This window comes from Crassostrea angulata, chromosome 5 (genome assembly GCF_025612915.1).
Source record: "Crassostrea angulata isolate pt1a10 chromosome 5, ASM2561291v2, whole genome shotgun sequence".
Taxonomy (NCBI): Eukaryota; Metazoa; Mollusca; class Bivalvia; order Ostreida; family Ostreidae; genus Magallana; species Magallana angulata.
The window spans coordinates 1,202,853-1,228,177 of NC_069115.1; the positions used below are offsets into that span (position 1 = coordinate 1,202,853).

The 25,325-nt window shown below is 34.0% G+C and overlaps 1 long non-coding RNA gene across 1 annotated transcript; it reads left to right on the forward strand.

Moving 5' to 3' along the window:
* Positions 1-440: 440 nt before the first annotated feature.
* Positions 441-1,540, forward strand: LOC128186220 (uncharacterized). Its single transcript, XR_008243903.1, has 3 exons — positions 441-715; positions 905-1,020; positions 1,442-1,540. It is a non-coding gene; the product is annotated as an uncharacterized LOC128186220 (long non-coding RNA).
* The last annotated feature ends 23,785 nt before the right edge of the window (positions 1,541-25,325 follow it).

Below are 25,325 nucleotides of genomic sequence, written 5' to 3' on the forward strand. Positions count from 1 at the left end.
AAAATCTTGCAAAGCTAACGAATGGGGGACATCTTTTTTTTTTTTTTAAATAGGAAACAGTTGTACGTTGCTTGTTAAATATTTACAGTAATTAATTTCCAGGAACGTTTTTTAAAAGGGGGCGCGGCAGCATCATTCAAAAAATATTTACAAGCAAAATGAAAAAGAAATAATCAAAATCAGGGAAATTCTAATCCGGGTGAGGAATGGTGAGTGCTTAGTATGCATTTAGCTCTTTAACTGCTCAATGGTATCTTAATTTTCACATTTATTACATCCTCCCGGGGGGGGGGGGGGGGGGTCCAAAACCGTTTTTCCTATATGATCAGCAATTTTTTTTTAATACGGAAATTATATTTTTTTTTAAGGTGGAAGGCTACATCGTCAAAACATGTCTGACTTCCGTTCGAAACGCCATTGTGTTCCGGATTGATAACATTAATTATGTCATGGTACAAAATAGCTATACACCGTTTAATTGAACTCTTCTAACTAAGGAGGTGAGATAGGAATGAAATCACCAAAAACGCTTAGAAAATATGTCAATTTTCTTCCTGTTTAAAGCTTTTAACTAACATTGATTATCAGCTGTTTGTACGGAAAACGTGGAATCTAAATAATATACCATTTCCCTGCTCTGCTGCTATTGGCAACACATTTTTGTCATGTCATCTGCAACAGACGATCATACATATGTGGCGGATTATCGATATAGGTAAGCAGATGTCAAATTTTCATTTAAACTATATATGTATGATGAATATAAAACGAAAGTACCGTAGTACGATCTCTTGAATTGATCCTAACTTCCCAAATTAAAAAAAAAAAAACATTTGCAGTAAAAGACTTTCACTGAAACTTTGACATTAAACTAATGTATTTTGGTTAAAATTGATACAACTAGGTAGCAATAGCAGTGGAAGCCCGGATTTGCAAGCCAAATGAGGGAAAGACATAATTCTGAAAAGGAGCATGTTTTTCATTTCCACACATGCATGTGTATCACTATGAACATCTAATGTATGTATTGATATGCGTATGGTTGTTGTTTATAATTGCTATTGTATATAAAAAAGTAAAAGGCAATTTATAATATAATTAACTACTAATATTTTGTTCTGAAGAGTTAAATATATATATATAAATGCATTCATCAATAATATGATTTTTCAGCTTCAAACATTATCATAAGCACTACTTATCTTATATATACATATTTAGCATAAACTTGTTCCTTTTTTAATTTTTCTTCGTAATTTTTATTAATTAAAAAATTGATCCCAAGACATTTGAGACCATGTAAAATAAAGAAAGACAACTCTTAAACAGGATCTTTCATACCAAGATTTTTGCAATAATTAAGTATTTCCTTTAATTTATCAATTTCATTCAATTTCTTTTCTTCATCCCATTCACCAACGAATATTGTTTATATTTTCAGGTTTTTGTGGGATTTTGTCCAGCAGTTTGCCTTAAAAGAATTTTTTTATATTTTAGTTTCATATTTATGTGGATTCCAATAAAAATCATACAAACTTCATTCATGATTTTTTTGTTTTTCATTTCTAAACTTAATAACATTTCACTTTCATAAGAATTTTAAAACAGGAATGTTTAAAAATTTGATTAATAAGGGGTTATCTGGAACCAGACTGATATTTTAAAAATTCTCTAGAAAATAGTGTATTGTATTTTGTGGTATATTATTGTTGAATACTGTGCCTAGTATTGGTAACAAATGCATGCAACAAAAATCTCCTACACTTATTTGGTGTAGAGATCCACCTTAATTAAACGAGGGGGGGGGGCTCTATGATAAGTCAATTTTTTATATGTTAGTTTAAGAAAAATGTCTGCTGCATGAAAAGAGGAAATAAACTGCAATAAACATTATGTTAAAATCTTTATTTTTCAACAACATTGTATCTGAGATATAAATTCTATTTAAATAAATAAACAATCTTATAAATTATGAATAATGAAAATTTACTAGAAAAAATAGGCATGTTTATATTTTATTTTGCATTCAAATTCATTTACGTTACGTTGATACTTTTATTTTTATTGATTTATTATAATTCATTATTTGATCACATGCTCGCCCCAACGGTCGCACCGTAAAACATATTAAACACAACATATACTATACTTCTGATTCTATTTATAAAGGAAATGTTGTTTTTATTGTTGATTAAAATGACATGTACATGAATTCTACTTTAAAATGACAAATATATATAATGTTGACAAAAACTTACATTTACCACCGCTTTCAAGAAGGAAGTTAGAAACATAAGGAAGTATAACCGCCATGTCAAAAAAAAAAACAGAACAATTTAGTACAATGAAAAACTGTCTTGCTCTCGAAGCATGCAACTTTAACAGGTCTACTACTTTTGGTGTAATAAAATGAAAAAAAGTGAGACCCCATCACAAATGAGCTCGGTTAAAGTTGACGAACATGGAACTTGTCGGTAACAAGTGCTTGAAAACAGGGACTATTCCATGTCACTTTTCGCGCAGTAATTAATTTTATAGACGGGACATATAGACCCATGCGCATATAACATAGATGTATATATAGCGCTCAGCTGACATAAGATAAGTGGATATAACTTAAAATCTAACTTAAAGTATTTTTGTCTATTTTTTTAATTTTGATAAAAATGTTTATCAGATTGCTCTATTCGCATTTAATAACTAAAGGATCGGCGTTGAACAGTTTGTTGAATTTGCAGGAGTTGAATCTTTTCCTCACACGTGATTAAGTGAAGTGAAAGTTGATCATTATGCCCACGAATTTACAAGTCGTACTGGATGTGTTAATTTTATTTTGTGAACATATATACGGCTATTCAATGAAACCGCCGCCCACGCGGTAAGAAAGATCAACAGAGCGATATGGTGAAAGACTGTGTTGATATAGAACTTCGGTATACCTGTAGTTAAGTGAGTGTTTCTCTTTTTAATAAGTTATAACTCATATATAAATGTTAATGAGATATAGTAATAACTTCATTGCAGAGAGAAATTTGGATATAATTTAGGTAAATATGCAATAAAGCATTGCTTGCTGTCTTCTTTACTGTGTCCTTAATTTACCTTTCTTGACTTTAAAAAATATATTCTGATTTTTTTTTAAATCTACAAGCTAAACTTACGTTTGTTTTCACTCTTGTGTTACATTGTATGACTTGCCTTGGACAACTGATAAAATTATATTCGTGAATATTGAAAAGCTGAATTAATAATTACTAGTACTGTTTTTCATATACCCAATTATATTCTTGCAAATGACAATGAAGTATTATAACCATTGAATTAACTCATCATATTTGTAATTAATTTTTTTCTGTTAATGAGTGTAGAAAATGAAGTAATTTGACCTTTGAAAGAAAAATGAATTGTCAAATATTAAAACGTATAAAACACTAGGCGAGTTAATCTGTACGTTTTTGATGGTTGTTTAATCTTATTGTGACGTACAATTGCAACTTCTCGGGCCTTTCCGGCAGACTCGAGCTCTATCGGACAGGCCCGAGACGTGCAATTGATACATTCAATATGTTTTTCCGAGATTTAGATACATGTAATTGACCGAAAGGCCAGAGAATTTGCGATTGTGTGGCGTACATTAATTGTATGCTAGATTCTTTCAAAGATTAACTATTTTTCTGCCAATCAAATTGCGCATTAATTGGTGATTATTTTACTAAATCGATGCGATCCCACAAATTCATTCGAAACGATGCATTTTATTCTATATATGTATGAACCTCTTAATATAAAGGAACTACATTTTTGCCATTCTTCGCGTAGTAATGCGTTGGGTATTTAAACCGATTACGTTCAGGTTGCAGTAACCACTCGCTATCAACCGGCGAGCACGTTAGATAGGAACCAGCGTATGTAGGTATAACTTTATTGTCCCATTGCATGACATAACTTTAAGCCTTAACTTGTGTCATAATCTGAACATTTTTCAAATGTAAGGTATGCTTTATAGCATGCAGTTTACAAGAACGTAAGCTTTTCTTGAACTTCTGCCAGTGTTGAAATGTGTATAATATTGTGCTTATAAAAGTTTGTTAGGTTTAAAAAAATCTAACTAAGGAATTTAAATGCCTAACTCTTTTCAAGTGTATAAAAGCACTAGAAGGAACATACATTTTCATAGGTAATGGTTCATTCGGGTATATGTAATATAATCATCGTAAAACCTGTTCGTGGAAAATTTCAGTATCATAGTGGTTAGAGTATTACTGAATGCATTTATAAACGCCGATCGACACAGCGTATAAATTTATAAGGTATTAACATATCAAAATCAATACATGCATGCAAAATAAATACGTCAATGCAAGTGCCGCCTAGATACATTACTATATCGATTACTTTTCACAAAAAAGTACATGTTCGTTCAACGCATTAAATCGACTAGATTAATATACGTTTGAAATTACAAAATATAAGAATTCCGAAAATACACCCCCAAAACCCTCACAAAAAACCAAAACTAACAGTCGTATGCATCTGAACGAAGGAATAACAGTGAACATCTCTACAGCTGGAACTTACATTTCTAGAGGAATCTACACAGCCACATGACACATATCCGCCGCCATCTTATCGATCAATATATAATCAATATATTCTGACGCACTAGTGCAGTTTAAATTCAATTGATTTATTGTGAGGGTCTTTAAAGGACTGATATCGTGTTGCAATATTTAGCGGTATTTGGCGCAGTTTAGATAGAATTAATAACATAAATGAAAATTCCGTGTTTTTATTGCCCCCAAGCTGCGCTATTAAGCTTTTTATTGACCCTTTTCCAAGCCGCTAATTTTCACAATCGCCGTTAATTAGATAGAGGGTCACGTGGTGCGGTGACGTCATATGCGACAATTCGCCGATAAGCTGTTTGAAAACAATGATAAACCATGTGGCGAAAAACCCGTAAATACAGCATCGCCGATCGTTTTTGAAACACCAAAAACATGTCAGCGACTCTAGGAAATGTTCCTTAATACATATGAACCCCGGAAGGAGTGATTTGCGGAGAGAATTTCAAAGAAAACAGCGAAAACTGAGGGAAGAAAAAGGACGCCGTGGAACGATGTCGGTACTTTCAGTTTGTATTGTTTTCTCACCGATTAACGTGAAATAAAGTCATTTAATCAAATATTACATCCATAGTATTTATTCAAATCAAATTTTCAATATAAAAACTTATTATTTATTTTTAATAAACGATTTAACCGAGTGACACAACCAGGCACGTTTACAAATAAATGTGACGAGAATATGTACGTAAGGGGATTCAGCTCAGGTTTTGTAAGCAGATTCTATAAATCTCATACAACCTCGATAAAATCATAATAGTTTGTATTGATATTAGTTTATATGTCCCAACAAAATAGGAGCTTTAAACCCTAGTTGCATTACCAAACACAACCAACATTCGGCCACATTTTTGGCAAAAATCGAGTCGTGACCGATATCGACCTCTTATTTCATCGGCCGACCATTTTTGTTCGTCGGACTGAGTTACATTTTTTTCTTCATCGGTGGCCAATTTCTTCAGTTGAATCAGTCTTTGAATAGTCCGTCGAGCAACCCTCGATCATCGTCCGACCATCGGCAGACAGTTTGTCTTTAGTCCGTAGGCTAAGGTATTGGGATTTTTTAAAATGTCGGTCGACAGACACCGATGAACTACCGTAAATCGCCCGAGGAGAATTTGATAAATCAACTGACGAACTACTGCAGATAGTTTACGGATTACTTTAATCGTCAACCGTCTATCATCGCTCGAATAGCGGAGGCTTTAGGCGGACAACTTTTTTTTAATATACTTTATTTCTATTATTACCAATCAATACAATAGTTCTACATATAAAGACAAACACACCAAAAGACAAAACACAGACTTTTACTCTCTCACTCATTCCAAAATAAGTTATTGATACTAGGTGAGAGATTCTTTTGCCTTTTTTTGCGATGCCCAGCCAGTGAATATTCAGCAATTGTTTCCGACTGATAATCAACCTGTGGCTCACCGCTCAATGATCGTGCTACGATGTGCCGACTATTAGATATTCAAACTCGGTGTTCCTATGAATTAAAGCTGGCATAAATTCATGAAAACGCATTATTCCTCTTTTAACTCTGACTACCGCAACACCAGCTTTTACCAAAGAAGAAGGTACAGCATACAAAGTTGAAATAATTTACAGTGTCCGGTTTAAGCACTCCCTCAACTTTGTGATTAGTAGAAAATACATGATATTAAAATTTACATTCATTTCATTGGTTGAGATTCTGTTCTCAAGGGAGAATATTTTTTAATGATAATCACTGGATGGAAAGTGCTAATCGAAAAAGCGGTTGGTTTCGGATCACCGGCTAAATACTTTTGTCGGGTATGTCGAGTTAACTGTCTGCAAAGGATCTATTGCAAGTAACAAAAGAATTGACCTTCAGTGGAGATGGATTTCCCGGAAAAAATGACTTTTTTAAAATTAATTTTTTTTGGTTATTTTCTATCGTACATATTTCTAAATTTTTCGAATTTGCATTTTGAAGCTATCATATTGCTCTTGCATTTTTATTATTAATCTTCATAGCTGGCTAAAACAGCATTATCTCAGTAAACTGTATATTTCTGCATGGTTTTTGGCCAAGATATTCTTCAGGACCGGCTTAGATAGAATGTTCTATCGTTAAAATGCAGAATTGTGCATTATGTGTATTTAACTTCGATCATCTTCCTTAAATACACATTTGCTCTTTGAATTTAAGATATCGATGGAAAAAGTATCTACTTCACTACATGTAAAAGCAATCAACCGGAACTACGAGCGTCAATCAAAAAATACAAACACTTATTTTATTGATATGCAAAGTTTTAGTCCATTTGATGAAACGGTATTTTTGTTACCCCTTTTTAAATACAACCTGTTTTGTCACCATGGCGCACGGTAACGTTCAAAACATGGCGTCAAGATTTAACACGCACAGTTTATAGATATACCCCATTTTTATATTACGCTTAGTCTCTTGTGCCTTTCACCTAACAATTTAAAATGGCACTGTACCACTTAACATCTTATTTGCACACATTTGTTTGAGAATCATCCGTTAGATCTTCTTTTTTCTATTTCTGACCGTGTATCTCTTAGTTTACTCTAAGGAAAACCCTGAACGTCGGTTGACGTTACTTATTCTTTTGACCAAATATTTACAGATAGTTTACTCTCTTTCGGACAGTTTGATATTCAAAATACAATTACCACCACGCCTACAAAGTGTATTACAGTTAAACACAAACTTGTAAGTAATTTTTGACTCATTGTTTGCACCTTTGAGCATTTTCACAGTTTGTATTGGCTTTTTCCCGAGTTAAATCCATTTTGTTTATATCTCTCGTTGCGCCATGACGTCCGGCGACGTCAATGTTTTTAGTCAATTTTAAAGAGAACTGCCTTTAGTTAATAATATGGGTTCAACAAGACAATATATCCCGTCATTATTTGATACATAGAATACCATGACTATACTTAATTTGATGTTTTACTATTGTTAGGGTTTAAGCCCGATTTATAGAGATACTACAATGTACTTTCAAAATTATATGGTTTAATGTTAACATATCCCAAATTTTGACCATGCACCGTTACATCATTTTTGCAAGATTAAATTCTAAATAATTCTTAGAAATAAAGGAAGATATTTACTTTTTCCTTGCAAATTGTTTGAAACTATTGTTAAAGGATGTCTACCAAATTTAGTATTGATATGACGTTTAGTAACGTAGCTATGATAAAAGTTTTAATTGACCCTCGTATGCCTTATTTAAGCACGCTTTGTTTGAGGACAAGAATCATTCACTCTGTGTTACTCGAGACAATGCCACGTTAAAAAATCATGCGTTTCATTGCATTTGCCTTTCCAGAATATCTATAGGAAATGGTACAATTGTGGGAGAAGTACTGCAAAGTAAATGCAGTTCGTTCTTTGCAAAGGACGTGTGCACTGGTGACATTTTAAGCCAAATATACAGGAGGAAGGTTTATAGATCAGAAAAAATTAGGGGTGAGTCTTTTAGAGTTTTATTCCCCTTTGCATTCCGGCATCAGGTACGTCCCTTATACAAAGGATGCAGCTGTTACGTAAAAGAGTTCAGTTGAATGTACAATGAATGATGATAGTGTTCGAACGCCTCTTAAAAATCTTTTTACATATACAAACATCACTCTTCCTGGCTCTCTTTAAGGAGGAGTCTTCTCGTTATTATACATACGTCTTATTTACTAACTAATTTTGACACAGTCAAAAAGATCATATAACCAAATAATTTAAGTTAAATCAAATTTGACCGTGTTGTTTTTGCATAAACGTCAGGTCAAGGTCACTACTCTTTTCATAAGTTAAAGGATGATAAGAATAAATGTAGTTATTTGCAGTTATATAGACATCTGTTTGAGATATGAGGTTTCTATTATTTAATGCAATGACAGAATATCAGAGTGTCTATCAGCTTGTGCTACTAAATTGGAATATAGATATTAAAACTAAATTTGATATTGCTTAGCTCGCATTTCCTCTAATTTTCCTAAAGTTTGAAGATATTTTGATTATTTTTTTATGCTTCGAATATCAAAATATTTCTGATTTTTACATATATGAAGATTTGAATTGACATAATAGCTAATATATTGGCCATTTAATAAGAGAAAAATCCGATTTTAGTGACTTTTTTACACAAATCTATGTATAGAATGAGCACTTAAAAAGCTAATGAAAATGTAATTTGATAGGCAAATCATATTTTAAAAACATATTATGAAACCCTAGTATTTTATCATTAGTTCACATTTGTTGAAAAAATCAAACATTAATGTATTTGTTTTAAAAATGCTAAATAGACTCGTGAATCTACATTAATTCTGAATTGCAAAAACGTGTGATATTTTCCTACGCCAGTGTTCTGCCAAAAATATACTCCTTGTTAAATTCTAATCTTTGATTACTATTTCTATGTCAAGTTGTATGATAGTAAAAAAAGAAAGAAAAATATGATATTTTAATTTCCTTTAATCTTCATTTAATGACCATTTAATCAAATTCACTTCTGACAAGTCGAAAACCAGGAAAGACTCATTTTTAAGATCTAGATAAGTATAATACAACTCTAACTGATGTATACCCAAATCAATCATAACATTTCCATTCAAAGCAACTGAATCATAACAAGATTGCGAATGAATCAGGTATCGCAAGAACACCAATAATGAGAGGCTGTAAAATAAAATTCTGCGATTACTTACACTGCTTTTCATTTTTTCAACTAATAATGTCTCGCTATTGATAATTAATTACTATATCATTAATACGTGCATGTTTAAAAAATCCTCATAATATCATCAACTTCATTTGTTGTTTTTTGGACGGATGGGCAACAAAGTATATTAATCGCAAAAAATTGTTGCAAACAAATGATAGCCTTAACCAATACAAATAGTAGCTTCTTTTCTTATAATAACACTGTTAGTTTAAGTTTAGTTATTTTTTTTTTCGATAAAAATTGAATAACAAAGTTTTCCGCAATAACTCAAAACTAACTTTTCTTAAATATTTAGCCTTCTTTAACATTTTCAGACATACACAAGAGTACCCAAATAATTATAGGCAGTGATCCAAATCAACCACATTTTCGATGCATTTTGCCATATAGTGATAACACAAGACGGTAAACATTTAAAAAGCTATGCTTGCCGACCCCCTTCATAAGGCACTATAGTCAAAGTTCAGCGCATTCAGGTATAACGCAAGTTGTGAAAAGAGTATGACAACTACTGCACTGGGAAGAAATATCCTATGAAAGACAAACAATTGTTATCTGATACTAGGTTCGGGCGATCATGTTTCTGTGGAAAATACGGAGAAAATTTGTTGCCCGACAATCGGCTTAAATGTTACCAAAGAAAAATAGTTTTATATATACAACAATTTGTTTTCGGTCAACCATTTTCATTTCTAATAAAATGAAAATAATGTGACATTATATTATTTTAAAAACAATAAAAAAACACAGCCCAGATTCTTGTTTCAAGCGACAGACATTTTTCTGTGATATTTGTTGCTGTATCAACCAATCGCTTATTTTTATTTTAAATATTAAATACCATACAAAATGCACATGACTGTTTCATACTTAAGTTACAGGCAAGGAACTCTTAATCTTATTGACATGTTTTGTGAAATCGAACAAAGGACGACCAACTCTTCGTAAGCAACATGTTTTTGAAATTATGGTGGATATATATCCCTTTTAGAGACGAATATAATCAATGCACCATTATATCTTTAACGCTCGAAAAGTGGTATGTAGGTGTATAGATACCATAAAAGAGAGTCTAAAATAGCACGTAATGATTTTTTACTTATCAAAATTCCCCAAATTTTAGAACAAAGAGCCTTTTAAGTAAAAAGCCACTGTTACAGTATTGAGAGACAGGAAGTTACAGACCTGTCTCTCAAGTTACAGACAAACCAACAAAAGTCTTAAAGCACTGTCGTTAGATACATTCCTGTATGTCTGATATAGTTTCGGTTTCAGATACTACTCAAACTGCTTTTGGATATTATGATATACTTTAGAATTATTACAGATACTAACAAACTTACCTACTAGTTTTGGGCATGGTTACAATGAATTCAATATTTAAAACCCTAACCGGAATTTGAATTTAAGATTGTAAAAGACGAATGCGTTTATGTTTAAAGGCGGGGTCTTGGTTCGTTGAAGCATTTTTTAGATTTTTTCTGCATGAATTGAATTGGATACCGAAAATATAAAAGGGCAATATTTGAAAGGTAATACAGAACTGGAGAACGTGCCTTTTTATCTTGAGAAAATCGATGCCAAGACAACGGCCGCCATATTATAAACTGCATTGTGTAATTTGACAAAACTTCAGGTAACGCGTTAAAAGCATTTAAATCTAAAATATATTTGTGACAAATCAACATTCGAGACGTAACTCGCTTAATGAGGCTGTAGGACCGAGCGCCAACGTTGCATGCTCTGTCGATGAGTATTTGCTGAATAGTTAACATTGGCTAAATGTGACCATCTATTCAGCTTTTTAAGGATCACCGATTCCAGATAGTTTAATTTTTATTTATGTCACCGAAGGAAAATTGTTGCGCTAGGAAAAAAGGCAAGCAGTGATCAAAGCAAGTCTCAGTGGCAGAAGGTGACACAATGTCGACTTGTAGATCAAAGCAAGACATCAAAAAACCAGTGCATTCTAAAAGGTACATTCTTCCTTACTCAGACTCGTTTTGAAATTCAGTCAACTGTCAATTTTTGTCTATACGGAAGCTACTTTGACAATTCTTAGTCCGAAAGAGGAGGATTTAATGGAATTAAACTCGCTTAAGGTACCCAAATCATCATTCTAGCTTGTAGTACAGTATTTCAAACAAAAGGAAAATATCAATATAAGCAATGGAAGCTTTTAATACATTTGTTTTTTTCAGTACCCATGGAATTTAAGGCTAAAGTTCAATCCTTCTCCGTGCCATGAAGGTGCAAAAGGCCGGTGCTTATCTCCTGTTTCCGTGGTTAGTGTAATTTGTGAAGTGCACAGCCAGCGCTCTAGGGTCCGTTCGTCATCGAAAGCGATAAATTATGTCTTGCCTAGATGGCCGAGTGGTCAGAGCGGTGGGCGCTCACTGAGTGGGTTTCATGGGTCGTGAGTTCAACCCCGACCAGGGTGGTAGTGCTGCACAAATATAGTGAAATTCCCTGTGCTGTGTACTTGTTCAGAACGATAGTAACCACTGACACAAAATCAGTAATCGGTTAGTGGTATATAATAAAAATAATACAATTTTAAGATATTTCTTTTTATCTATTCATGAAAACCGTTTAGACTTAATGACTGGGAGGTAAATTGATCAGTAGGGGTTCATTACAACTGTATAATGATTGTTAATATATAAATAGTGCCCGTTTAGGAGGGTAAGAGTTGAAATTGACACCCCGAGAAAACTATTGTCAACCGACGCGAAGAGAATTTATTTATTTATTTTATTATACTGAATGTCTTAATTTTAAAGAAAACTTTACTACTTTTTTATATGAATGACGTGAATTCTTTGGCGAACCGTACGCGCATAGTTTACGCGCATGTAACAATACGTTGTGTTTCCCGTTGCTAAGTGTGTTGCTAACGCTGAGGGTAATAGAACGGATTATCAACTGCGTCAAAACCAATCAGATTTCAGTATTTAACATGAAAGTATAATAAAACAACATATCACCGGCTTGTCTGTTCAGCATTTAATAAATCATTATTGATTGATAATAATATCACTCTTGAGTCACGTTTATTATTGTACCTGCGTTCAACTTAAGTGTTATTTTTCTCCTTTAACAAGACATCAATTTATTGAATATGAATGCAGTTGTCATAGATGTTACTATCATCCGAAAGGATAATCATTTTTAAACTTGTCATTCGCAGACATTGTTCATTTGTACATTTTGGGAAGTCGAACTGACTCCAAAATTGCAATTTCAGGACTGTTTGCTCGTTGTTTAAGGTTTCTATTTGAATAATTATCATGAGATACAGTTTTAAAATTATTTACAAATAAACTAAATTTCTGTGATAAATAAAACAATTGTTTAATAAAAAAACATGTAAAAAAATTGCGGATTTTGAAACGAGTAACCAGTTAATCGGGCGGAACGAATTGCGATTAACCAATTAACAATTCTGCAATTGATTGCCACACACACACACACACACACACACACACACACACACACACACACACACACACACACACACACACACACACACACACACTCGCGCACGCGCACGCCAATAAACTTAATTATATATAAAACACTGAAAATGGCAAAGGGCACAAATGAACTTGTCAGGTCCCTTCTTTAGGACAACAGAAATAAATTAAATAGGTTAAAACAAAGAAAACGAAATCTAGCAATACAACTAACAATACCAAAGAAACTAGAAAGAAAACCCAAAAAGTAAAACGCATCTACAGTTTGTACAGTTTTGCATTTCAATGTTGAGTATCATGTTGGACATTTACATGACCCGAACATGTCTTTGTTTGAAGGAATAACGCAATACCATGATGCTATTATTTATGTTTTCAAATTAGAATTATACAGTTCTTACTTCGGTCAGTGTTCTCTGTTACCATTTTATGAAAAGAAGACTTGGTAACAGAGACAAATGTTATAGCCAATTTAACATTATACACATTTTTCCGGAATGAGTTTGAATTTAAGAATATTCCGGATTTCCAGATTTGGTCTTGTTATTAGAATTTTTCGCGGGGCACGAGCAGTTTAGATTTTTCCTAGTCCCTGTGCTGAATACCATTTACATTTACCATGTTTACTATGTTTGTTTCTCCGAGAGAAAACTTCTAAGTTGCTTAGTTTTACATGAATCTGCTTGTGTATTGTTTTGTACAGAAAGTTATGCATAAACGATAGGTATAAATGTATAAACAAAAGTGTTCAACTATGAAGATGTATATTTAGTAACATGTTAGAATGTTGGCGCAAGGGATTTATCTAGAATGTGTATATAAATTTAAAGCTATAAGTATCATCGTAGCATGTTTCTATTGTATGATATATCGGAATGTAAGGTTTCATTGTTTGCATGCAATGTTTTGTGCACTCTACCATAGGCGTACATATATAGTCATTCATTTTGAAATGTGTAATTTACTATAGTACGAGTTTCGTTATATTTGCTAATTTACTAGAGCATATATATAAGTGAAAGTATTGTTTACAAGAACACGAGGCATATATATTTACTTAAGTGATATTTGTCATATGTTGAGTGTGTTTTGTTTGTTTATTCATAGCATCAAAACTTATGTATTTTTTCTTTGTTTTTCCAGTTAATCATATCTAGTTACATCACGTGTCATTACATCAAGTCACGTCATCATGTCGTAAATCATCATAATAGTATAAAGATGTGCATTAGCAACAAGTTGACTCTTCCTTGATGGTAGTCAGTACAACATTAACAACTTAGAAGATCTTGTCTCTAAATAAGCTGTACTTCGTCATGGAGGATGGTGCTACGGGAGAGACAAGACCTAGAACTCATACTGAGAAAGGTTTAGAATATCATCACGATCGTAAGTCTAAGTATCGTCGGGGATGTGAAAATAAACTGGTGTCTTTGAGTGAGGATATCGAAGAATTATTGACATCAACAGATGTGAATGAAGTCAAAGAACTACATAAGAAATGGCTGAAAGTTTACGATGAACTTTTATTTTCACATGAAAGTCTTCAGGACTTATGGAAACTTTCGACCAATCCAAATTATTGGAAGAATGAGAGAAAAGCGAACTCCATGACCAAGAACTAGAAAACTCCCTCATCAATGAAAATATAGACAGAATTGTAACTTTTGATCTTGATCATGAGAATGAGTTCACATGTGACAATTTTACTCCGCGTATTCCTCATCGATCCGTGCAACGTTTAGTTAGACCAGAATTGTCAACACCCATATATGAACCAAGCAGTGAAATACAGACTGTCGCTCGTGAATTGAACAAACCAAAAGCTGATTTACAGAAGTTTGATAGAAACCCTATGAATTACACAAGATTTCTCAGACAATTCAATGCCAGAATTTGTTCTAATACGGAATCATATGAAGAACGGTTGAACTATCTATTACAGTTTACTGTTGGTGAAGCAGAAAAAATCGTTTCTGGTTATTCATATCAGGATGCTGAACGTGGCTACAAAGCAGCACTGGAAGAGTTGAAGGATCGTATTGGAGACCCTGACATTATAGCGCAAGCATATGTGAAGAAAGCTCTCGATTGGCCTCCAGTAAAACCGGACAATGCAAAAACTTTAGATCAGTTTGCTATATTTTTGCATGAGTGTCAATAACATCGATGCTTGTCGTGTACTGAAATATTCAGAAAATTTGAAACTGTTAGTGAAGAAAATACCTTCACGACAAATGGCGAAGCTGTGTATATGAACTGAAAGAGAAGAAACAAGCTGTGAAATTTCTTTGTTCGCAAAGAAGCCAAAAAAGCAACAGATCCCGTATACGGAACAGAAATTATGAGCAGTTCAGCCAACAAACGTTCTCAAGACCAGAAGAAATCAGAAGCACATAAAAACTTTGCTTTGAAAACCAACACAAGATCTTTCTATGATAGCAGTGCTACACAGACGAAACCAGTTTTCAAACATTGTACATTCTGTAATGGAGCTCATTCATTGGACATGTGTTTGAGCATTACTATTCTACCTCTTAAAGACAGATATGCATTCTTGAAAACAAATGGACTGTGTTTTCAGCTTGAGATCTGGACATGTGAAAACTAATTGTCGACAAAGAATGACATGTGCTCATTATATGAAGTATCATCCATCCAATCTTTACGTTAATCCTCGACAAAATGAAGGAATAAATGGAGCTTCAACATCAAGAGAACATACTGACAGTGAAAAATCTTTGTCCGCTATGTCATCTACAGTTCATATGGGGGCTGGAAAACAAGCCGGTCAGAGTCAAGTCAAAGTTCAATGACAAATATCTAGAAACATATGCTTTCCTTGACTCAGGAAGCAATGCAACATTCTGTTTGGAGGACATTGCAAGATTGTTAAAACTGGAGGGAAGGAAGATGAGCCTCAACCTTTCGACAATGGGCCAACAGCATACACAAACTTCTCATGTAATATCCGACATCAATGGTGTGAATGTGTTGGAACTTCCTCCGGTCTACACACAACCTACTTTACCTGCATCGAGGACAGATGTGATTTCTCCAGACGATATTGAGAACTATCCATATCTCAGTGATTTTGAACTTCCCAGGATTGACAGTGATGTTGGAATTCTGATTTGAGTCAATGTGCCTAGGGCAATGGAGCCTTGGGATGTTATACCCAGTGTTGATAATGGACCGTTCGCTGTAAAAACTTTGCTAGGCTGGGTGATAAATGAATCACTCGAAATTCATGCGACTTCGAATGATACATATGTGTCCGTTAATCGTGTCGATGCAAAACTAATGAACAACTTGGAGGAACCGATTCGCAATCAGTTTAATCATGACTTTAATGAAAGAACTATTAATGACAAGTGTGAACCCTCAAAGGAAGAGACAGAAGATTCCTAGAATGTGTGTCACTTCTATTCATTTTGAAGACAAACATTACGTTATAAGCCGTCCGTTTAAGTCAAAAAACGTGTGTTTACCTAACAACAGGAAGCAAGTTAAACAAAGACTACCTTTACTTCAGAATCGATTTAGTCGTGATGAAAATTTCCACAAAGAATACTGTGTATTCATGAACAGGATTCTTGAAGAAGGATATGCTGTCAAAGTTTCAGGCGAGAAAATTATTCAAAACGACGGACGAGTGTGGTACCTACCCCATCAAGGAGTATACAATCCTAAGAAAAAAAAAGTTGAGAGTTGTGTTCGATTGTGCAACTCGATATCAGGGAACTTCGTTGAACGAACAACTGTTACAAGGACCGAATCTCACGAATACGCTGATTGGTACACTCTTAAGATTCAGACAAGATGAGATTGTGATCATGGGAGACATCGATAGCATGTTCTATCAAGTGAAAGTGCCACAGGAGGATGCAAGTTTCCATAATAGATTCCTATGGTGGGAGGATGGAAATCCTAGAAAACGCATAATTGAGTACCAAATGGTAATGCATTTATTTGGTGCACCATCATCGCCAAGTTGTGCAAATTATGCTTTTAGGAAAACAGCGCAAGATTACAAAGGACTTTACAACACTAAAGTCATTAACACTGTCCATAAAAACTTTTATGTAGATGACTGTTTGAAATAAGTGAAAACCGTAACTGAAGCATCTTCTCTGTTGTGTGACTTGCAAGATCTTCTTATGAGAGGAGGATTTCATATTACTAAATGGATTAGTAATAGCCGAGAAGTTATGACCTACATTCATTCTCATGGAGGGCAAAGGAAGTCAAAGACTTGGATTTGGAAAATGAGTCCCTTCCCATTGGTAGAGCCCTGGGAGTTTAGTGGTGTGTATAAAATGAGGATTTTTGTTTCAAGATGGACATTAAAGATCAACCCTTGACGAGAAGAGGTATCTTATCCATGGTGAGCAGTGTGTTTGACCCACTTGAATTTTTGGTCCCGTTCACTCTTAAAGCAAAGTGTTTACTACAAGAACTTTGTAAACTTCAGCTAGGATGGGATGAGAAGATACCAGGATATCTTGCACAACAGTGGAATGAATGGCTACAAGATCTAGAGAGACTTTCCGACTTCAAAGTGTCTAGATGTTATAAACCTGTTGGATTCGGAGAAAATAAAATCCGCACAGCTACATCACTTCGCAGATGCCAGTGAACGTGGATATGGAACTTTATCCTATTTAAGGCAGGAGAACTTTGATGGTGCTGTTCATTGCTCATTCGTTATTGGCAAGTCACGTGTTGCTCCATAAAACAGACGACAATTCCTCGACTAGAATTGACAGCGGCTACAGTAGCAGTTCGCACAGATAAGATGTTGAAGTCCGAGTTAGATGTACCTATAGATGAAACTGTGTTTTGGACAGACAGTATGGCAGTTATTCGGGATATAAGAAATACCTCATCTAGATTTCACACTTTCGTCGCAAATAGACTTGCAGTGATTCACGAAGGCTCCTTACCTGATGATTGGCGATACATCAATACCGAACAAAACCCTGCTGATCTTGCATTAAGAGGCATGTCTGCAAATGACATTTTTAAAGGAAAACATTGGATAACGGCACCTGAAGTCTTGTTAGCAAAAATGATAGTTGGGCTTAAACACCAATGAAACTTTCTGACGAGATACCTGTTGACGATCCAGAGGTCAAAAAGGTCACAGTGAGGGCAGTTATTCATACATGTGAATCCAGTGATAATCATGTTGATAGTGTTGAAAGACTCTTGAACTATCTTTCCTCATGGTACAAGTTAAAGAAAAGTGTGACATGGATTCTCAAAATAAATTAAAAAAACTGTTTCTCAGAACTCAACGCAAAACACATCTTGAAAATCAAGCAGCTGAGACATGTTAATCAGCTGAGGACTTGCATCAAGCTGAAGTTACTATTTGAAATTCATTCAAAGAAAATCATTTGCATCAGAAATCGAAGAGCTGAAGAAAGGACATCCTGTGAAACTTAGTAGCAATATCAGAAAATTAGACCCTATTCTTGATGATGGACTCATTCGTGTTGGTGGTCGATTGCACAAACCAAGTATGCCGTTAGAAACCAAGCATCCAATCATCTTACCTAAGGATCACCACGTGTCAAATCTGATATTGAGACAGATCCATTGTGAACTAAAACATAGTGGTAGAAATCATATGCTTTCTATGTTAAGACAAAAATACTGGTTAATACATGCGCCTTCTTCTATCAGGATGTTGATTTCAAAGTGTATAGTATGTCGCCGCCAGAGAGCTGGATGATGAGGGACTCAATACACTTATGTTTGAAATAGAGGCAATTCTCAATGACAGACCAATAATCAAGAATTCGGATCATCACAACGACCTAGAGGCTTTGACACCGACTCATCTTTTGTTAATAAGACAGCAGCCAAATTTATCGCCAGGTGTGTTTACGAAATCTGACAACTACTGCAGACGTCGTTGGAGGCAGGTTCAATACATGGCCAACCTCTTCTGGAACCGATGATGAAAGAGTATCTATCATTACTGCAAGAGCGTCAAAAGTGGCACAAAATGAACAGGAACCTGAAAATCGGTGATGTGGTTTTAGTGGTGGATTCGAACGCTCCTCGTAATTCCTGGCTCATGGGTGTGGTTTTAGCGACTGTTCCCGATCGTTTTGGACTGGTGCGACAAGTTAAATTTAAAGACAGCAACGAACACTTTGACGCGTCCGATAGATAAACTGTGTCTTATTTGGAAATGGACGAACCTCCTGTGTGATATATTATTAAACTTTCATTGTGCTTTTTCATATATATTGTTTATCTAAGACAACTATGACATTTTATTGTCACAGGTACTTTTTCAATGTGTATAATTTGATTGTATAGTAAGTATTATGATTTGTATAATTGTGTCACATAATGTTCCACAATTAGGGGGCTGGATTGTTATAGCCAATTTAACATTATACACATTTTCCGGATTGAGTTTGAAATTTAGAATATTCCGGATTTCCGGATTTGGTTTTGTTCTTAGGATTTTTTGCGGGGCACGTGCAGTTTAGATTTTTCCTAGTCCCTGTGCTGAATACCATTTACATTTACCATGTTTAGTATGTTTCTACGGGAGAAATCTTCTAAGTTTTACATGAATCTGCTTGTGTATTATTTTGTACAGAAAGTTATGCATAAACGATAGGTATAAATGTGTAAACAAAAGTGTTCAACTATGAAGATGTATTTTTAGTAACATGTTAGAATGTTGGCGCAAGGGATATATCTAGAATGTGTATATAAATTCAAGTTATAAGTATCATCGTAGCATGTTTCTATTGTATGATATATCGGAATTTAAGGTTTCATTGTTTGCATGAGATGTTTTGTGCACTCTACCATAGGTGTATATATATAGTCATTCATTTTGAAATGTGTAATTTGCTATAGTACGAGTTTCGTTATATTTGCTAATTTACTAGAGCATATATATAAGTGAAAGTATTGTTTACAAGAACACGAGGCATATATATTTACTTAAGTGATATTTGTCATATGTTGAGTGTGTTGTTTGTTTATTCATAGCATCAAAACTTATGTATTTTTTTCTTTGTTTTTCCAGTTAATCATATCTAGTCACATCACGTTTCATTACATCAAGTCACGTCATCATGTCGTAAATCATCATTATAGTTATTCAATGACTGAATAAAGATGTTCATTAGCAACAAGTGTAACGTGTAGGGGGTAGACTATCTGTCTGACGTTACTATGGGATAAGGGTCTGCGTAGAATCAGACCTCGGAGAACAAAACAGATTGACACAACGTATTTACAAGATCTTGGTCTTCATGGACCAGGCTATGGATGAAACCGAGCACTGTCTCAAATCGTGTCTTAGACCCGTGGCCCAAACCAATGTCTCTAACCAAGTGCCCAAGCACAAGGTCTATGTGCTACCTGGTGAGCCTTTACCAGGTTACTTCTCAGTAACAAGGGTATCTGCGCTACTACTGAGTCTATAGCCCAGATCTCTATAGAGGATATCAACACCCCTTGTAGCCAAGATGCTCAACCGAGGATACCAACACCTCGAAAAGCCCGATACCCTAGAGAAGATACCAACACTTCTCTTATCTTAACTCACTATGTGTTTAGCCTTACTAGTTCTCTGCCGAGTTGTAGCTTAACGATAGAGGATGCCAACACCCCTATCTCCATCGAGAACGTAACCGCTACCAAAGTGATCAACACCTTAACTCGCAGAGAGTACTCAAAGACAAGAGTTTCAGAGAGACGTAAACAGGCTATTACCACGTAGTCAAGCTCTTTCACACACACGGAAGAGCCTTATATAAATAAACTGCTCTAAACAATAAATGGGTGTTTAGTTTCATCCATGCCATATTTTGAATAAATAATACTGTCTGTATTATACAGAAACCCCTGTTATCTCTAAATCTAAGTATTTATATACAATGATTAATATTGTAAAGAAGATCAAATAATGTACTAATGATTAGAGATAATTAACAAACATTTAATGATGTAAATCAATATAACTAAGAGAGGTAACTCTATAACAAAAATGCGTGCCTCGCTACACAAGTTGACTCTTCATTGATGGTAGTCAGTACAATATATATATATATATATATATATATATATATATATATATATATATATATATGGGGTAAAATTATATCAATTATTTTCAAGAATAAACAAATACATGATATACAGAATATTTCATTAAATCTTTACCTTTGAAGGGTGACGAATGATTGACTGTATATTTCCTATAGCAAACAACAGTTTATTTCCTCCTACAATTCTTTGAAAGTAAATATCGAACCTGAAACTAATATCTTTTTATATGATATTCATTGTTCATTATCTTAAATGCATTTTTATGAACAATTCAGGGAATGTCCATTTAACCCAGTTTTCTGAAAACCGAAACAGAGATATGTAGTTCTAAGAATGTAAACCGAAACCCATAGATGACCGATGAAACATTTATAATAATAGATTCAGACATTTTGCAAATAAACTCAAATATGACTGCACCAGAGTTACTGCTTACACCTTTGGTATTTCAACACGATATATTTGATGTCCGTAAGCTATAATTGAATTTTTCCTGATAATTAGTTATTGTAAAATTAATTAAAACGTACTTTCATTTTCGATAAACCAGCACGAATTGCACAAATGAGGGTAAAGTGGTGGACACGCTTTGGCGGATCCAAGTCGGTGGAAATTTGCATCATAATATGCTTATAATGAAACAAGTTGCTGTCCTTTAAAAAAGGACTACAATACGTGGACCATTTGCATGTGTTTCGAACGAAAACGTAAAAGCCTTAGATTATCAGAGATTCCACCGACTCTAGCCCTCTGCTTTTAACCACTAAAAGTACGTTGTATTACGTATACATGTATGTATAGCACTGACTTTTTATCTCAGAATTTAAAAGATTCATACTTCTAAAATAATTATGATCTATCTATGAATGAAGTTTGCATGTATTGTATCAGGCATTCGGTGAATTCTACTTTTTGCGCACACATTACGATTCGCACTACTTTGTTAACTATGCAGTGACAGCTTTGTGTAAATTAAAACTTTCATATTTTGATGCATTTTTCTTGAGATTTAAACTTTTATTGTGACATAATTATTCAATCATACTTAAATGCTTAAAAAAATTTAATCGGGAAGTTCTCTAGCCTCGCCTACTATAAATGTAAAGTTAAGTTACATGTGTATTCGGAAAACAACAAACCATTGCAAATTATGCTATTTGATGCATGTTGTAGTTTCGGCATAACATGAACTTATTTCATAATACCGATAGTTCATATCACATGCCAATCATTTCTTTAAAAGGAATACTTTGTTTCTGTACTGTTTACCGACCACTTTACAATTACAGCGCCTTTGAACTTATGTGTGCATATGGCAGGGAATCCCGATCCCGATTCAGATAAACGTACGCTAGCCTGGTTCCCTAAGCTACCCATCACACACAGGAACCAGGCTAGCTTATGCGCAGGCTGAATTTTCCCCATAGCATCCGGTTTAACCTCGCTTATATATTTTCTGCGTGGAACTCAGGGTCCATGCAATGATATTGAATGATTGCGTAAAGAGTGCATACATATACTGGGATCATAATTAAAAAATACATTAATGTTAAGATTTGACAATTGTTGAATAAATAAAATAAGGCGAGTTGTTTTTTGAATGCGCGATTTTAGTTTTGATGGATTGAACGCTTGCAAAGCACAACATTTGGTGAGAAAATTAAATAGAACTTTCCAGAACACGGGTTTACCAATTAACGTCATGGTAATTACTACGTTTAGGACGATTCATCAAGCATTACTGGCAGATACCTTGGATTAGACACTTCTGGTTAATAGAAAAAAGTTAATAAATATATTGGTACAATTTGATGGAATTTTTATTTTGATGGAAAGAACTTTCCAGAACGGGTGCCTAGGAACTCGGGTTGACTAATTCAAGTCATGGCGGAAAGTGTAGGGCGAGTTAACCAACGGACAAATACTTCGGATCTGACAACTGGGCCTTAGGCCATTGCAAGTCTTTTCTTTGTTTAGCGTCCACCCAAAACTCAAAAACCTATCTTTCTATCAGGAAAAAACCCCTCACAAACCTTAGAAAAAACACACAGGTTCAACAAAATAAAATTTATCATATATATTTTGAAGTATTTTCTTCATTTTGTAACAAAAATAACAAATAATATAATTAAAAAAGCCATATCTTTGGCACAAAACTTCATATAAGAAATTAAAAGCATATAAATTACCTGCATTATAGTACATCTGACATTTTGCATTTTGAATGTTGTTTCTAAATATTTGATTTCCGATCATGATTTAAAAATGCGATCCCGAGCTCGATATACAAAAAAAAAAAAAAAAAAAAAAAAGATCGAATTTTATGAACAACTATTGTGGTTTTTTTTTTTAACATCTGAAAACCAATCCGTCAGCGGACGCTAAACATAGAAAAAACTTTGAATGACCTTAAAATATAGAAATAAATAGGCATACGCTAGCGTTTTCAATTTCATATATTTTCATAGCATGACAGAATGATAGATTAGTGAACCTTATACATTAAATTGTAAATTATGAACAGTCTATATGAATAAATGATGTATGCATAAAAGAGGGGAATTGAATGGGGGGGGGGGGTAGGGGTGGTGACTCCAGTGGCATTTATTCAAAACAGTTTTTTTCAAATCTGAAATTCTGCTTTTTGGAGAGTGGTAAAAATAATAGTGTCTGACTTAAAGAACAAAATTAAGAGAAACGACGTACTAAATACCTACTCACGAGTTTGAAATAAAATTAAAAAAAGTTGTTTTTTTTTCAATTAGTTGCGATACTCCTCTTAATATTCAGCACGCAGTTATGCCTTAATATCAAAATATTTACATTGTCCAGTGTCTTTGTCTGTGATAACACTACGTATCGATTTTGAACTATATAACCCATATTACAAATGAAGCCAAATTGAGGCGCCGGTGGGGTTTGCTTATTTATATTTAAAGTTTTAATCGTACGATGGCCTAAAATTATATAAATATAAGTAATAAGGAATCATTCTTTGAATATTATGAGGTGATAATTTCGGTCGGGGTGTGATCAAATCTATCATAAAGCCCTTCCGGCTTTATAGGACTTGATCACGCCCCGACCAAAATTATCACCGCATAATACTCAAAGAATGATTCCTTATTCCTTATTTAAAAGAATATACTAAGAAAGCAATTAAGGAAAAATTCGGACAAAGTATGTACAAAGCGTTGTATCATATTAATGTGTAAAGGGTTAATTCCCGCGCTTGCCCGGGATATCATCTAGTATAGTTAAAAATAACTTGGTAACATAAATGTATGGGCATGTTGAATACCCGATCCTTTCTATATATCTCTTCGACAATTACGATTATTTCCCATGTCATAAATAATAAAAAGCAGCTCTCAAAACACGTATAAAAATGTAACTTACATTGATCAGATACTTTTAATATAAAACATTGAACTCAATTGTAACTGATATAAAAAATACGTCATACTAGGCCTAAAAACATTACATGCTCTAAGTTTTGGGATGGGGACATTAATTGATAAAAGCGTATTTAATTTCTTTTATCGTTTCCCTTATTTAGATTTTTATGATATTCAGACGCTAGAGTTAAGACTACACGGGTAAAGGAATAACAAACTCATTTACAGATTGTCAATTTTCAGTTGGACACATTGTACTGAATCGTGAAGCAATCTTAGACCTAAGTCGAAAATTGTACACTGTCGTAATGGGTCTTGATTGAAAACACTGACAACATTGAAATGCTTTTAAACGTGTCTTGATAATTCGTTGTTAATTACAAATTTCAATCGTCATTTTTATAATAAACAATTATTTTATGACTAACTGAAATTTTGACTTAAGTCTGAAATTGCTTTATGATCCCGAGGCCTGGCACGTTACTATAAGTATTATAATAGAAAGTTTTGACAGAAATTTGATTTGTTATTTATAGATCATACCTTTTCAACCATCGTGAACGAAAAGCTATGACTACTTTTTATTTCTCAAATTAATGACGGTAAGAATAGAAAATATGCGTCAGTCTTATAAAAATATAAAGAGTGTTATTGAAATTGGATTTTTATAATTCATAGTATATGTACAAAACGGTGTGTATAAGAACACGCATAAATCTTAATGGAGAACAACCTAATGACAGCAGCAAATTAAAAGGATTCACAACAATGGAGACCAGTGTGATCAAAACAGGAATATGTTCCCATCCACCAAAGTAATGTTCTGTGGCAAAAGGATGATTTTTGTGGGGGTTTAAATGTGATGTGGTATGTTACGTGAAAATATGAACTACTCCAAGAAATGTCAAAGAATATATTGTCATCATTATAGGACTGTTTGTATGAATATTCAAAGTTTAACAGGCGTTGCTTAATGTTTTCTTTACTTTTTTGCCAAACACAGGGTACGAT